Source organism: Asparagus officinalis, chromosome 3, assembly GCF_001876935.1.
Source record: "Asparagus officinalis chromosome 3, Aspof.V1, whole genome shotgun sequence".
NCBI classification, from domain to species: domain Eukaryota; kingdom Viridiplantae; phylum Streptophyta; class Magnoliopsida; order Asparagales; family Asparagaceae; genus Asparagus; species Asparagus officinalis.
In genome coordinates, this window is record NC_033796.1 from 43,173,580 (window position 1) to 43,184,778 (window position 11,199).

An 11,199-nucleotide genomic window follows, 5' to 3' on the forward strand; every position below is an offset into this window, starting at 1 on the left:
CTCTCTCTCTCTCTCTATATATATATATATATATATATATATATATATATATATTTGATATTTTTTAGAAATCTTACCAAAATTATTTAACTAATTTTAAATGAACCGAATTATTATGTGTGTTAATTTATTTGGATTCACTTGCAGCGCACAAGTGGAAGGAAGATGTGGGTAACATTTTGGATATGCTTAATGTGGACACTATACAGAAGCAGAGGCTAGTAGCTTTCAGCCTTAAGGGCAACGTCGGAGGGTGGTACTGACTTTAGTTCACTCCGGAGCCGAGGATGACACATAGCTAGGAAGACTTTATTTATTTCTTTGATGAGCAGTATGTGTCGGCAACAGCAAAAGCCGGAAATGAGTTAGAGCTAGTCCAATTGGAGCAGGGAGATATGTCTGTAGCAGATTATGAGAGCAAGTTTGTGGGATTGCTCAGGTTTACGGGCATGTGGCAGATTAGGGAGCGCAAGGCCTAGATGTTTTTGATGGGACTTCGCCCGAGCTGACACCGATATCTTGTGTCTCAGCGTTTCCACTCAGTGCGGGACGTTGCGCATGTCGCCATATCACATGAGACCAAGATGGCTATGTTTCAAAAGGGCAATAAAGGGAATACTAAAGCGGGACAAAGTGGAGATAAGGGCAAGGGGAAAAGGCTATTTTCTGGACCTAGAGGACCCCAGTAGCAAGGAAAGGGGTCACAACAGCAAATGTCCTCATAAGAAGGGACCTCAGCAGGATCAGAGGACGCCGTAGCAGCACAGATTTTATGGCACTTGTTTTCACTGCCACAAGTTTGGACACAGAGCTGCAGAGTGCCGCAGTGCGCTAGCAGGAGGCCAGCAGGATAAGAATTAAAGCCAGCAGCAGCAGAACCATGGACAGGGCCGAGGCCAGGGCCATCAGCTGAGATTAGAGGCACCGCCAGTAGTTCTGAGGATTAAGGGGCCAGCAGGACACGTCCGAGCTATTCAGGAAATTCCTCAGGGACAAATAGTCTTGTATATTGTAGAACCTTCAGCGTAGCAGTCTGCAGCTTTAGGCAGAGTGTATGCAGTCGTACCACGCGATTATGGTGCGAGTGGGGCCATCGTGGAAGGCACGTTCCTTGTGAACTTCTTTCCAGCCCGTATCTTGTTTGATTCTGGAGCTTCGCATTCTTTCATCTCCTATACTTTCATGATTATGCTTCAGCTAGTAGCACAACCTTTAGATATTCCTCTATCAGTTTCTACTCTTATGGAAAAGGTGTCCCTCTCAGAAAGTATCTGTAGGGTATGCATTATTAGTCTAGATGAGTCTGAGTTCGTGATTGATTTGATTGTCTTGCATATGTCTGAGTTTGATGTGATTCTTGGTATGGATTGGCTATCGTCCTACCACGCTAGTATCGACTATTTTACAAAGACAGTCAGTTTGCGAGCATCCGATGAGACCGAGTTAGTTGTAGTGACCTCACAGGGCAACCGGTTTGCGAAGTTATTTCTGGCATACGTCGAGGAGATGATGTTTTGAGATCATGGTGCTAATTTGTGCTAGACTAGAGTCGTCTCAGAGTATCGGGATGTCTTTTAGGACATACCTAGATTGCCTCCAGTGAGAGAGGTTGAATTCTATAACGAGTTGCAGCCGGTCACAGCACTGATCTCCCGTGCGCCTTATCGTATGGCACCTGTTAAGATGAGGGAGGTACAGATTCAGTTAGATGAGCTTTTATCTCAGGGTTTTATTCACCGGAGTCATTCTCTGTGGGGAGCACCGGTCCTCTTCATGTAGAAGAAGGACGACAGCATACGTTTGTGCGTAGATTATTGTGAGTTGAATAAGGCCACCATCCAGAACATGTATCCACTATTAAGGATTGACAACTTATTCGACCAGTTGTAGGGAGCATAGTGTCTCTCGAAGATTGATCTTCGTTCTGGTTATCATCAGTTGCGGTTCAGGAGATGGATATTCCTAAGACCGCCTTTCTGACTCGATATGGGTCTTTTAAGTTTCTTGTCATGCTATTTGAGCTAACCAATGCACCTACAGTATTCATGGATTTGATGAACCGGGTTTTTCGTCCATATTTGGACTAGTTCATGATCGTTTATATCAATGACATCCTCATTTACTTGAGATCGGAGGCCGAGCGTAAGCAACACCTTCAACTAGCGTTGTAGACTCTTCGGGAGCACCAGTTGTATGCTAAGTTTAGCAAGTGTGAGTTTTGGCTATCAGATATCAGATTTTTGGGTTATGTCATTAGCAAGAAGGGAATTGCAGTTAATCCAGCCAAAGTGAAGGCAGTACTTGATTGGGAGCCGCTGAAGATCGTTACAGAGATTCGTAGCTTCTTAGGTCTGGTCGACTATTATAAAAAGTTCATCCAAGATTTTTCAAAGTGTGCTACCCCACTGACACGGCTTACGAAGAAGGAAATTTTTTTATTTGTAAAATTTAATCACTGTAATAATTTAAAAACCTAAAAATATATTTTAAAGTAGTATAATTCAAAATTTTTAATTTTAGAAATTTTAAGAAAAATTAAAAAATGAAATCTATATTCAAAAATATACTATAATTTCTGTAATATTTTTAAAAACCAAAAAAATTCTTAGATAGATATATAACTTTCTGTAATATTTTAAACAAATTTTTAAAATTCATATTTTCTCAAAACTAAAAAAATCAATTTTCTTAAAATCAAAAATATTTTTAAGAAATCAAAAAGTAAAAAATATTTTTTAAAAAATTAACTGCTAATTATATACTATAATTGTTATAATAGTTTTAAGAAAAATTTATATTTTCTCATAATCAAAAATATTTTTAAAAGTTTTAGTTATACAGTATATATAGATAGATACAATTGTTAGATATTTTTTAAAAATCTTACCAAACTTATTTAACCAATTTTAAATGAGTCAACTATTTGGTTATTTTTATTTTTGGTAGTTTTTAATATTTTATTTATACGATATATATAGATATATATATCTGGTAGATATTTTTTTTTTAAATCTAACCAAAATTATTTAACTAATTTTAAATGAAACAAATGATTATATGTTAGTTTTTTTGTACTTCACAAATAACATTAATAACAATGACAAAATTGTAGGCTGTCTAAAAATCATAATAGATAGTTGATCCCTATCAAGCTTCAATAATAAAAGTTACAATTAGATGACTTTCATGTCAACAAATGAAAGCTACAAATGGAGGATTTTTCACATAGATCGAGAAGAGTTACGATTAAACGACACTTCTGACGACTGATGAAAACTCTATTAAGTGGTCTTCACAAACAAGATTAAAGCCTACCATAACTTCTTCTACCTCTCATTACTCTTAATCTAAGCACACTCTTATGTGTCATTTGGTTCCTTGCAACTATAGTTGCAATGCAAGTATCACTTGCATACAAATGAGACGTTGTAACTCTTCTTACATGCAACTACAGTTGTAAATTGTTTGGTTCAAAATTTAAATTTTGCAACTTATAGTTTCAGTTATTTGATTTTGCTTGTAACTTAACATATGCAACTTATTTTTTACCATTAATGAATTATTAAGATTATTAATTCCTTTCGCACTTTTAAAATATTTATTTCTAAGAAAATAATGGTTTTTATTATTAAGTAAATTGACTTTTAAATTATTTTAAAATTTGTTGAAATATAATATTTTTAAAATAATATTTTATTAAAAATTAATTTTAAAATATAAATATTTTTATAAAATAAAATAATCTTATAAAATTATATTTTTAAAAAAGTATAGTTTTGTAAATAAATTTAATTAAATTTTAATTCTTTCTCATAATTTTTGGAATTTTTCAAAAATAATATTTTAACAAAGTATATAAGTATTCAAGGAAAAATTTACTTTTTAATTTATTTTTTAAAGAAAAATAAAGTTTTAATAATTATTTTTTTACAGAATATTTCTAAAAAAATAATATTTCTTCAAAAAATAGTTTTTTTAAAGAATTATTATTTTTTAGAAAATTATATTTTATGGAATTATTATATTTTAAAGAATAATATAATTTAGTAAAATATTTATTATGAAAATAGCATATTATTTTTTACAAATATACTTTTCAATTTATTTTTAAAAAATAATTAATTTTTAATAATTAATTTTTTCAAAAATATTTCTAGGAAAATAATATGTCTTCAAGAAATAGTTTTTTTAAAGAATTATTATTTTTTGGGAAAATTGCTTCAAGGCCCCAAAAACAAAATATGATATGCCCAAGCCCCATGTATTATTCCTAACGTGTATTAGCCCCATTACACTTCCCAAGATGTGTTCCAGCTCATGTTTACATTTTCCAAGAAAAAAAACCAAAAAAACCCAAACTACCCCTTCCCTCTTCTTCTTCTTCTTCTTCTTCTTCTTTGCCAATCCTTTTTTCCCTAGAGGCCACAACTCAATCCTCACTCTCCGCATCACCTCCCGGCCCACCATCTTCATCTCCGACCGCTCCCTCGCCCACTGTGCCCTCGTCCACCACGAGGCCCACTTATCCGACCGCCTCCCCACCAGCGAGCCCAATCGCGTCGGGTCCTTTTAGGCATCCTTCCCCGCCTCCTGCCACCATCAGCCTCATCTCAGCCGACGGCCGCGTGAACCTCTTCGACCGTCCGATCTCGATGTCCCGCCGCATGGAGCAGCACCCCATAGCCGACGGCCGCGTGAACCTCTTCGACCGTCCGATCTCGATGTCCCGCCGCATGGAGCAGCACCCCATTCACCTCATCTGTCGCTCCGACTCCCCCTTCCTCGGCCGCAAAATCCTCGCCCTCTCCGCTTCGGACAGGCTCTAGTCGGGTCACGCCTACTTCGTCCTCCCCTCCTACTTCCTCCACTCCGTCCTCTCCTTCGTCACCGTCATCTCCTCCTCCTCTTTCGTTAGGAGCTTTGACATCGAGAAGACGGAGAATAGGATGGTGAGGGTGAGGGTGAAGGATGAGGTGCGTGCTCACGGGTGATGGCAATGTGAGCAGGAGGAAGCTCTTCAGCGCGAGAGGAGGAATGCTGGAGGAGGAGAGGAGGAGGTTGAGGGTTTGCGATAGCGAGGAGCTGGAGAAGGAGTGCAGGCTTATTGGCGATGAAGAGCTATTGGCAGTGTTGGAGCCCTCTGTTCTGTTGGAGTGGCTGCAGCAATTCTGTGCATTTTCATTTTCGGCGGTTGCCAGTTGCAGAAGCATCAGCATCAGAATCAGAAAGCTTCAGTTTCAACTTTATACCGATGAGAAGGTTGATAACTATAAAATTCATTTATGCTTATCCTTTTGATTCATTTGACTGGAAAGTCTTTATTGTTTTAACTGCAGAGGATTAAACAAGTGATGCGGGAGGAAGCACTTCATGTATGTAGAATGGAGGCATGGGGATTGTGGTTTGGAATACTTTTGTTATTTGGAGATCAAGTACAAGGAATGTTGGGATTATAAGTTCATATATGGATCTGGAGATTAATGAATATACAAAGCTATTTTTAATTATTCGCTCATATATGAGTCTTTTACTTGATCAGTAAATGGCAGAACATTTTCATTCAAGATCCTTGCTTTTCTTTTAAATGTTAAGTTTAGTACATTGACTGTTATGTTTTACTTAATACATGTAAACTATACCTAATTGACTGTGAACATTTACCTGTTTCATGTTAACCGTTGTAGTTAACATGTTAACCGTTGTAGTTAACATGTTAACCTTTGTAGTTAACTGTTTCATGTTAACCGTTGTAGTTAACATGTTAACCGTTGTAGTTAACATGTTAACCTTTGTAGTTAACATGTTAACCTTTGTAGTTAACATGTTAACTGTTATTGTTAACATGTTAACTATTATAGTTAACATGTTAACTATTATATATAAAGTGATAACTAACACAGCTTACATGTTAACTATAATATAAACGCATGTTAAATGTAAAAGCCAACATGTTAACTATAATTTGTAACGTGCTATCCATAAGGTGTAACATATCATGTTAATTTGTAACATGCTTCTCTAACCCCACCTCCCTCAAATGGGTTGGATCGAGGAGGTGAAGTGGGTGAGGGTCTTGGTTGTTGATTACTAAATTCTTGATTGTTGATATTTTCAAGTGTGAATAGGTGCTAATTCTTCTTCTTATCTTCTAAAACGCATGCCAATTCCAAGCCAACTTTTTCAAGTGTGAATAGGTGCTAATTCTTCTTCTTATCTTCTAAAACGCATGCCAATTCCAAGCCAACTAATTATCATGCTAACTATTGAAATACTTATTTATGTATATTTGTTGAGGACGAATACACACAACTGATGACATAAATAAGTATTTCAATAGTTATATATGTCAATAGCTGTGTATATGAACGTTAAGGATGAATATACACAGCTAACAAAAATATTTCAATAGTTAATGACATATGTAAGTATTAAAATAGTTAATAGGACAAATATACACATATATTGACATATATAAATCCTCAACATTCATATTTTTTGTAGGTGGGCATATACTTATGTTATCTGAGTAGCTTAACAAGCGAACAAATAAAGTTAACATGTTAGCTGGGTAAATTAACAAGTTAACAAAGAAAGTTAACAAGTTATTTGTGTAACTTAACAATCTAACTGCGAAAGTTAACATGTTACATGTATAACTTAACAAGTTAACAAAGAAAGTTAACAAGTTATCTGTGTAACTTAACAATTTAACTGCGAAAGTTAACATGTGACATGTGTAACTTAACAATCTACCTGCGAAAGTTAACATGTTATCTGTGTAATTTAACATGTTAACTATCATGTTAACTATTGTAGTTAACATGTTAACTGTTATTGTTAACATGTTAACTATTATAGTTAAGATGTTAACTATTATATATAAACTGATAACTATCACAACTTACATGTTAACTATAATATGAACGCATGTTAAATGTAAAAGCTAACATGTTAACTATAATTTGTAACGTGCTATCCATAATGTGTAACATATCATGTTAATTTGTAACATGCTTCTCTAACCCCACCTCCCTCAAATGGGTTGGATCGAGGAGATGAAGTGGGTGAGGGTCTTGGTTGTTGACTACTAAATTCTTGATTGTTGATGTTTTCAAGTGTGAATAGGTGCTAATTCTTCTTCTTCTCTTCTAAAACACGGGCCAATTCCAAGCCAACTAATTATCATCCTAACTATTGAAATACTTATTTATGTATATTCGTTGAGGATGAATATACACAGCTGATGACATAAATAAGTATTTCAATAGTTATATATGTCAATAGCTGTGTATATAAACGTTAAGGACGAATATACACAGCTAACAAAAGTATTTCAATAGTTAATGACATATGTAAGTATTGAAATAGTTAATAGGACAAATATACACAGATATTGACATATATAAATCCTCAACATTCACATTTTTTGTAGGTGGGCATATACTTATGTTATCTGAGTAGCTTAACAAGCGAACAAATAAAGTTAACATGTTAGCTGGGTAAATTAACAAGTTAACAAAGAAAGTTAACAAGTTATCTGTGTAACTTAACAATCTAACTGCGAAAGTTAACATGTTACATGTGTAACTTAACAAATTAACAAAGAAAGTTAACAAGTTATATGTGTAACTTAACAATCTAACTGCGAAAGTTAACATGTTACATGTGTAACTTAACAATCTACCTGCGAAAGTTAACATGTTATCTGTGTAATTTAACAGCTACTAAGAAAAGTTAACATGTTACCTATGTAACTTAACAATCTAACAAAGTAACTTAACAAGCTAACAAAAGCATTTCAATAACTAATGATATATACAAGTATTTCAATAGTTAATAGGACAAATTTGTGCATCAATTTTATATCATATTTGCATTATAGTTCACATCACTACAAAAGTATTTCAGTTCATATATACAGCTACTACATACATACAAAAGTATTTAGCTATTACATACACCCAAAAGTATTTCAGTTCATACATACAAAAGTGTTTCACATTCGCAACTCATATCAATCGGCGATTGGTTCGTTGCAAGTTGCTCGGTTGTGGCGATCGGTTCGTTACAAAAGTGTTTCACATCCACCTCCACTGCCATCGCTCTTCCCTTTGCCCCTCCTCATCCCTCCAACTATCCTGCTCCAGCGACGAGCCCCACCCTCTACTGTCGATCGCCGGCCATCTCCAAGTCTGATATACCATCTGACACAGATCCGAAACCCAATAACCCGATAAGCCTCGTCTACCGTCCTTTGACTTCATCCTCATCGCCATTTTCTTCATTGAGTTGGATAGTAGATAAATTCACTCGCCATATAGCTAATCGTCTGCAAGTGTAAACAGAGTGTCAGAGACGCACATGATTTACTCGGGAAATATTACATTATCAAAACAAGTCACAATACATGTTCAAACTCCATATTACAGCAAAAAATTGAGTTTTTTGAGCCATTTCATCAAACATATAGCCACCCATACTCATATTTACACCCCCTCATTGAAACTCATTGATTCAGGCAAGCCGCCAACAAACCCATTTCCAGAAAAAATCAACCTTCGCAGGAACTTCAACCCCTCGATCGAATTAGAAACGAACCCATCGAACCCATTTGAGGAAACATCCAAGACCCTCACCCACTTCATCTCCCCGATCCAACCCATTTGAGGGCGAGGACTTTGCGGCCAAGGAAGGGGGAGTCGGAGCAGCAGATGAGGTGTAGGGGGTGCTGCTCCATGCGACGGGACGTCAGGATCGGACGGTCGAAGAGGTTCACGCGGCCATCGGCTGAGATGAGGCTGATGGTGGCGGGGGCGGGGAAGGATGCCCAAAAGGATCCGACGCGGTTGGGTTCGCTGGTGGGGAGGCGGTCGGATAAGTGGGCCCCGTAGTGGACGAGGGCACGGTGGGCGAGGGAACGGTCGGAGATGAAGATGGTGGACCGGGAGGTGATGCGGAGAGTGAGGATTGAGTTGTGGTCTCTAGGAAAAAAGGATTGGCAGAGAAGGAGAAGAAGAAGAAGAAGAAGAAGAAGAGGGGAGGGGTAGTTTGGGTTTTTTGGTTTTTTTTCTTGGGAAATGTAAACATGAGCTGGAAACACATCTTGGGAAGTATAATGGGGCTAATACACATTAGGAATAATACATGGGGCTTGGGCATATCACATTTTGTTTTTTGGGGCCTTGAAGCAATTTTCCCTAATAACAAAGCACTATGAAATTCTAAAATTTTAAAACTTGCGAACAACAAAGACGAATTCAAGGAATTACTATCACACACTAAAAAACTAAAATTTATAAAAAATAAACCTCAAAGTTATAAATATTTTGAAAAACTCCTTCGAAAATTAAAAAACACAGAAAACCCTAAAATTTAATAACTTATAACCAATACATATCAAATCTCAAAATTATCAGCAAACCACTAAAAATTTAAATTTTGCAAAAAGCAACATAAACTCTCAGTGTAGCGGCTGCCAAGTACTTAAGGGTGTCTAGTCAGCTTGCTGTTTGCAGGCGAATCCAGCTCTTCACTCGTGCAGGCGAGGTGAACTTCAATCGTGAGCGTGCAGGCGGATTTGGTGACTGCACGAACTTAACTGGTTGCTCGTACTACGAGCGGCTACTCGATGGGTTGGAGTACTGTGCCCCTTCCCTTCACGTCGTGGGAAGTGGGAAAGCCCATCCCTATCCGCGGCGTAGAGGCCGTCGAGTACGAATTCGGCTCCCGATTCGTGTAAGCAGGTGAATTTGGATGATCTTGACTCGTGCGGGCGAGTTGATCATGCTGGCGAATCTGAATGACCCTGACTCATACTGGCGAGTTGGTCATGCAGGCGATTTTGAATGACCTTGACTCATGCGGGCGAGTCAGTCATGCAGGTGAATCCTTGATTAACAATTGCGGACGAATTCGGGGTTCGTGCGGTTTGGGTTTGTGCTTGCGAGTCTAAACCCGTAGACGAGCCCCGTCCTTAATTTGAGTGGGCGACCCTATCTCGCGGGTGAATTCATGTACAAGTTTGCGAAGGTAATTTTTACTGTCTACAGGCTCCGTGGTGGATGACGACACGGTGGGCGAGGGAGCGGTCGGAGATAAAGATGGTGGACCGGGAGGTGATGCGGAGAGTGAGGATTGAGTTGTGGTCTCTAGGGAAAAAAGGATTGGCAGATAAGGAGAAGAAGAAGAAGAAGAAGAGGGGAGGGGTAGTTTGGGTTTTTTTGGTTTTTTTTCTTGGGAAATGTAAACATGAGCTGGAACACATCTTGGGAAGTATAATGGGGCTAATACACATTAGGAATAATACATGTGGCTTGGGCATATCATATTTTGTTTTTTGGGGCCTTGAAGCAATTTTCCTTATTTTTTAGAAAATTATATTTTATGAAGTTAATATATATTAAAAAAAAAATTATTTTAGGAAAATATAATATTTTGAAAAATAGAATATTATTTTTAAAATATTATAATATTTTAAAATTATTTTAATGAAAAATAATTTATTTTTAAAAAATAATATATTTTAAAAAAAAGTAACTATAATATTTTAGATAAAAATAAATATATCCACTTAAAAAAATATTATAATATATTATGTAAAATATATACTATTAATGAAAAATATATTATTTTAAGAAAATATATTATTTTTAAAAAATAATATTTTTCAAAAATGATTTTTTAAAAATTAATAATTTTGAAAAATATTATTTTATAAAAAAATATATTTTATGAAAAATAATATTTTTTAAAGAATAATATTTTTATTTATTTTTGAATAGTAATATTTTTTTTTCAAATAATTATATTTTGAAAAACTATTATTTTTAAAAAATTATCTTATAAAAATATTTTTCAAATATTACTTTCCCAAAAAAATATTTTTTTGGAGAAATATTTTTGAATAACTTTATTTTTTTAACTTTGAATAACTTTATTTTTTTAAAACTTTATTCAATAAATTATTATGATAATAATTTTTTAAAAGATTATTTTTATTCTTTAATGAATTTCTTTTTTTGAAATATTAAGTAATGATTTTGATTTTTAATAAATTTGGGTTAGTTGCAACTAAGTTGCAACTGAGACTTGCAGCTGTTTTCAACGTAAGTCATATGTTGTAGCTAAGTGTTGTTTTGCAATTGTGATTATGAAATTTTTTTTGATTTAAACCCAATCTAATTTAAAAAAAAACCGACC